The sequence below is a fragment of the Muscardinus avellanarius genome (assembly GCF_963383645.1).
Source record: "Muscardinus avellanarius genome assembly, chromosome: 2".
Lineage (NCBI taxonomy): Eukaryota > Metazoa > Chordata > Mammalia > Rodentia > Gliridae > Muscardinus > Muscardinus avellanarius.
This window is the reverse complement of record NC_137787.1, coordinates 61,180,728-61,187,310: the sequence shown is the minus strand read 5'-3', so window position 1 is coordinate 61,187,310 and position 6,583 is coordinate 61,180,728.

Sequence of the window (6,583 nt, the reverse complement as noted above, 5' to 3'; positions counted from 1 at the left end):
TAAGAAATCGGAGGCCTTGTAGGGAAGCTTGCCTTAATTTTTTTTGTTTTTTGTTTTTGGTACTGGGGATGGAACCCAGGGGCATTTTACCTCCAAGCTACACCCCTAGCCCTATTTTTTATTCTTTATTTTGAAACAGGGTCTTACTGAGTTGCAAAGGGCCTTAAGGAACCTGAGATCCTCATCTTAGCCTCCCAAGTACAGGATTACAAGCATGCTTAACTTCTGTTCTCTTCATAGTAATGATGTAAAGAGTTAAAGCAGGCAGGATGTATTGGCATTCCTGTAATCCCAGCACTGGGGAGGCTGAGACAGGAGGAGAGGAGGGCGGTAGATTTGAGGCCAACCTCAACAATTTAGCAAGACCCTCGGCAACTTGGTGAGATCCTGTTTCAAAAAAAGAAAAAATAGGGTTGGGATGTATCTCCAGGGTAGAATGCCCTTGGGTTCAATCTCCAGTAACACACACACACACACACACACACACACACACACACACACACAAAATAAAGTAGCTGCTCAAAGTATACAAAGTGAAATATATTTTTGTCAAAATGTAAATTTAAATAAATGCAAAAGCCCAGCGTGGTGGCGCATACCTGTAACCCCAGCATTCTAGAAGCGGGGACGGGAGGGTCATGCTTCATGAGGTTCATGCGGTTCATGGACAGCCTCAGCTACCTAGCAAGACCCTTGGCAATTTAGCGAGCCCCTGTTTCAAAAATAAAAAGACTAAATAAGTAGAGCTGGGGGTGTAGCTTGGAGGTACAATGTCCTTGGTTCCATCTCTAGTACCATAAAAATAAAAATAAATAACTAAATAAATAAAATGCAAAACTCAAAAAAATATATATATATATTTTGGTGGTACTGGGGGTGGAACCCAGAGGCTTTCTACCTCTGTGCTATACTCCCAGATCTATTTTATATTTTATTTGGAAACAGGGTCTCACTAAGTTGCTGAGAGCCTCACTAAGTAGCTGAGGCTGGCTTCGAACCTGTGCTATCCTCCTGTCTCAGCCTCCCAAGTACTGGGATTACAAGTGTGCGCCACCATGCCCGGCTACAAACTTTCATCTCTGACATCAGCAATGACAGCCTACAGAACTTCGTGTCATCTCCAACACAGTCGCTTTTTCTTTGAATGGCATGTTCAACAGATGTAGGGACGTGTTATCCTGGGGCCTGGAGTGGTGTAAGTTATTAGTGCCGACTAGAGGCATATGGGTTCTGCTCTGCAAGTGCTGAGCACCACATCTTCTGTGACACAGGGACTGGGGACAGCTAGAGTGAGTGGCAGGGTTGGAAAAGCCATCTGCTACTAAACTCAAAAGAATAAGAAACAGTTGTGTCAGCTTTCTGTCATTGTGACAAAGTAATCAAGAGAATCAACTTAATAAGAAGGAAAAGTATATTTTGGCTCCTGGTTCAGAGGTTTCAGACCACAGTCAGTTGGCCCGTTGCTTTTAGTTTGTGGTGAGACAGCACCTTGAGGGCCCCATTAAGTGTAACAGCATCGTAGATGTAGCAGAGGAGGGAGAGGGACATGGAAGGCCATCAGAAAGGTGACCAGAGTCCACAAAGAAAGTCAAATTTCAGCTGGGCATGGAGGCATATGCCTGTAATCCCAGTGACTAGGGAGGCTGAAGAAGTGTTGGGGGGTGTTTAATAAATTCGAGGCCAACAACAATTTAGGGAGACCTTGGTAATAAAAAAAAAAAGGCTGAGAATGTAGCTCAAAGATATAATGGCCCTGAATTCAATCCTCAGTGCAAAATAAAATAAATAAGAGAGAGAGAGAAATCTAAATTTATTTTTTATTCTATTTTGCTGTATTGGGGATTAAACCCAGGGGCATTCTACCTCCAAGCTACACCCTCAGCCCTATCTTTAATTATTTTGAAACAGGGTTTCACTTAAGTTGCAGAGGGCCCCCACTAAGTAACTGAGACTGGCCATGAACCTGTGACCCTTTTGTTTCAGCCTCCCGAGTACTCAGATTACAAGTGTACACCATCAAGCCCGGCTCATCTTATTTTTTATATGTAAAAATTCTGGTAAAAAATTTATTGGGAGAAAATTTTAAGAGCCTAAAAATTGTGAACTATAAGTGATTTCTAATTATATATGCCCATGTACTTCTAGGTATAGCAGGAATAACAATCTATTTTATACAAGTTCTTAAATTATTGATCAATGTCATTTTCAAACATAGCTTACTACTTTTGATGAACTTATAAAGCTTCTGCCTATAAATAGGACACTTAGTAATGAAAATGACAACGGGAACCTATCTTATTTTTGAAATGTTATCTAATGCTACCTTGCCAAAGACATGTTTTAGTTCATAGGGAATTGCAGCCCGTTTTATTTGAATTGCACTTTAATGTCATGAGACAAGTGTGAAGTGCTTTGCCTGTGGTATGTTACTGAGGTTACTGACATGATGGCATGATGAGCAGATTGCCTCACCGTGCTGAAAATCACTCGCTGAGGTTGACTGAATTACGAGGTAACAAAAGGAGGAATTTTTCCTAAGAATTTATCTATCTGGTGCTGGGGATTGAACCCAGGAGCATCCCACCTCCACATTACACCCCCAGCCCTATTTATTTTTATTTTGAAAGAGGGTCTTTTTAGGTTGATGAGGGTCTCACTACTTGCTGAGGCTGTACTCGATCCTATGCTCCTGTCTCAGCCTCCCAAGTACTGGGATTACGGGCTACCATGCCTGGCTCTTTCTTAGGGATTTAGACATTGGAGGAAGTCAACAATTATGTTGAATATTTTTTAAATGCTCAATTGATTATGCTGGTAAGTTTTATTACATAACTTATTCTATTTGGTGTTATTTAATTAGATCCTAGGACAATGAATTTTAAAAAGCACAAAAGCACACCTCCCCAAAATTTAGCCACATTGTTTAGAGACTTAAAATCATAGCCAGGAGTGGTGGTGCATGCTTGTAATCACAGTACTTGGAAGGGTGAGGCAGGAGGATTGCAGGTTCGAGGACAGCCTCAGCAAGTTGTAAGACATCAACCAGTGAGACTTTTATCAAATAAGAAATAAATTGGTTTGGGGGTATGTCTTGGAGGTAGAATGTCTCTGGGTTCAATTTCCAGTACCCCCCCAAAAAAAAAGATAAATACAGTAATAGTGGATAATGCAAAGGGTTTATTTTCAAATAATGGCATTGACAAATTTTCTCATTTCCTCATAAACGTTACATAATGCATATTTCCTGTTATGAGAAACTCATAATAGACAATGCTGTCATCTTAAATTCTGCTAATTAAACCACACTAACTTTTGCTTAATTCTGTCAGGCTTTGAAAAACAACATTTCTTCTTAATTTACATGCTTTAAAAATTAGCAAAAATAACTTTAAAAGGAGCTAATTGGGGACACTCATGTACTTTCACAGAAAGCAAAATCTACTGCAAATTAAGTGAAAAAATTAAACCAATTCTTATTTGATATAATTAAGAATGAGATTTAGAGCAAGAAATATCTTCCCAAATAACTGAGGTGAAGACATGAAAAAATGATGGCAGTTATTTTGTTCACAACATTCTGTCTCGAGGAATGTTGTCCTAAGTGTAAAATCTAACATAATAGAGGCAAGGAAAGGCATCAGGATCATGACACTGTGGTGGCGATGAGAATAATATATTCTCTTCTTGAAGCCATTGTGAGAAAAATGATGAAAGCCATTGATTGGTCCATTATTGAATGTCAGAACCCTTCTAGATTGATTGCTGTGCCATGTTTGATATTTATTTTACAATTAACATATGATTTGCTGCTTTAGATTACTATAAGAGAAAACTATGCATGCATTTCCTTTTGGTGTAGGTACCAATATCACATGTTCTTTGTTATGTCAAGATCCCTTATGGCAATATATGTGATTTGCTTATTAAGACATTTACTTAAATGGTTGAAATATTTCTTTAGAAAGGCCTTTATTCTATACTTTGAGGGTTTCCCCCCTCTATGTAGAAGGATCTTAATACTTTGTCTCTATGAACATCTAAGTTTTAATCGATGGTACTAATTGGAAAGACCTGCACTATTAAAAAAATGAGAAATCTACAGAAAAAGTTCATTTATATTTATAAAAAGTTTAAGAACATGTTTTTCATGATATCAAACACAAATAATGGTAAAACTTTGACTCAAAATTGACAACTATGTGATCAAGTTAATTTAGAAATGTCAGATTTAAAAATATATTCTAGAGCCAGGTGTGGTAGTGCATGCCTGTAATCCCAGGATTTAAGAGTACTAAAGTAGGAGGATCACTGGTCTAAGACACCCTCAGCAATTTAGCAAGACTCTGTTTCAAGAGAAAAAAGAAAAAAAAGAGCTGGGGATGTAGCTAAGAGGTAGAATGGTCTTGAGTTCAATCCGTAGTAGCACACACATGCAAAAAATTATTCTAAATATCTTTATTTTAAAACTATTTTTGATAACTATATTATCTAGGTATTTTGTGGGTGTGTTTGTTCATGTAAAGAGTGTCTAAGATGAGGGCCAATGAGTAAAAAGGATTTTCCTATAGTCTCACAAACAGGCATCAAACTCTATTTCATAGATGTAGAATTAACAAAACTACATGCAGACAAAAGATTATCTTTTGTGTTCTCTAGAATAAGTCAAGCATGAGTTTGATCTTTTAATATGTCACTCATTTGTTAAACCTAATTTGTTACGGAAATAACAAGCAAACCTGAGATATCATCGGTTTGCTTCTAGAGTATGGCAATAAAGTGAGTTACATAAATTGTTTGGTTTCCAGTGCATATACAAGTTATGTTTACACTATACTGTAGTCTATCAAGTGACAGCATTATTTCTAAGAAAATTTAAAATGCTTTATTGTTAAAAATATTAATGATAATCTGAGCCTTTAAGAACATGCTGTTGGAAAATGATGCTGATAATACTTGGCTGAAACCGGGTTGCCACAAACCTTCAATTAAAAAAAAAGCAGTATCTGCAAAGTACAATAGAATGAGGTATGTTTGTATATTGATGTCTTCATGAAACTTTTTAACTAGTATCACACAATCTACCTTAAGTACACTAATATAATGGGTATGTTAAAAATAGCTACGCAATTCTTTGCATCTTCTGATTGGTTCAGTCAGATGTGACAAAGCATCACTCCACATGCGTGTCAGAAAAAATGGCATAGGGCCGTTTCTCCACTTAGAACTTACCCCTTGCAATATACAAGTGACTTGTTATTGTGCTTCCCAACCACCGTCCCATGCCCTCTTTAGAATGCACGCCCCACGAAGGCAGGGATTTTGGGTTTTGACTATTGGGCACTTAAATGCCCAGAACACCATCTGGCACCTTTGAGCAGTAAAATACTGAGTAAAGCAATATGGTGATGAGTCAGGGATATAATGGGTGTGATAGGGAAACCCACAGTCTAGGGTCCTATTGGCCATTCTGAGGACTTGAGCTGAGTGAAATGGAGAATCACTTCAGATTTCTGAGCAGAGAAGTGCTATAGCCTAACTTGGGTTTTAAAAGCATCATTCTAGCTGCTGTACTGGGGACAAGTTACAGTAGGCAGGTTAGAAATGAAGACTTATAAGGTAGCTGAAGAATGGCAAGGGCACAGATCAGGGTGAGAACAGTGTAAATACAGATGTGCTTGCATTGTGGATTAATTTGAAGGTAAACATTTCCTGATGGGTTGGCTGTGGAGTGTGAGAGGAAAAGGATGATAAGGTTGTTCTGGTCTAAGCAAAAGACTGTGGGAGTACATCTGAGGGTAGAGGGAGGGCAGTTAATTCAGTGTTACACATGGTCTCTTTAAGTGGTGGGCAGGTGGATGTGAAGTTTAGGGAGTGTTTCAGGCTGGGGACATAAAGAGTCACTGTAAGTGAATGGAGCTTACGGTGAATGCAGAAAAGAAAATGTCCGAGCTCCCAGCAGTTAAAAGTTCTTTAATAGTCAGGTGTGGGAGTGCACACCTGTAATCCTGGTATTTGGGAGGCCGAGATAGGAGGATTGCAGGTTGGAAACCAACCTCAGCAACCTAGTGAGACCCTATTTTAACATAAAAACTAAAAATAAAATTAAAGGTCTTTAAGAGGAAATTATTATTTGTGGTTCTGGGGATTGACCCAGGGGCATTTTACCTGAGCTACAGCCTAGCCCATTTTATTTTGAAATAGGGTCTAAATTGCTGAGACTGCCTTCAAACCTGGCTGAGACTGCCTACGCCTGGCTGAGAGAATAAATTTTATCATTAAACTAGAAAGGATCTCAGGTTCTTCTCTGGTAATAAATGCCCTAAAGGGAAAAAAAATCATTATTAGGTGATGGTATTTTGTGAAAGACAGGTAAAAACAAGCAAATTATGAACATAATTTAAAGATAGAATTTATTCTCTGATGGTTTACTCATGCAAACTGCACATAAAAGAAAATAGTACAGTTTGTGTAACATTGCAAATATAAGGACTCAAAATGCTAGGTACAGAAGTAGTGTGACATCCTGGAAGTCAAATGGAATTTGTGTTTATACAACTAATAATGATTTTTATTTGCTGAATAC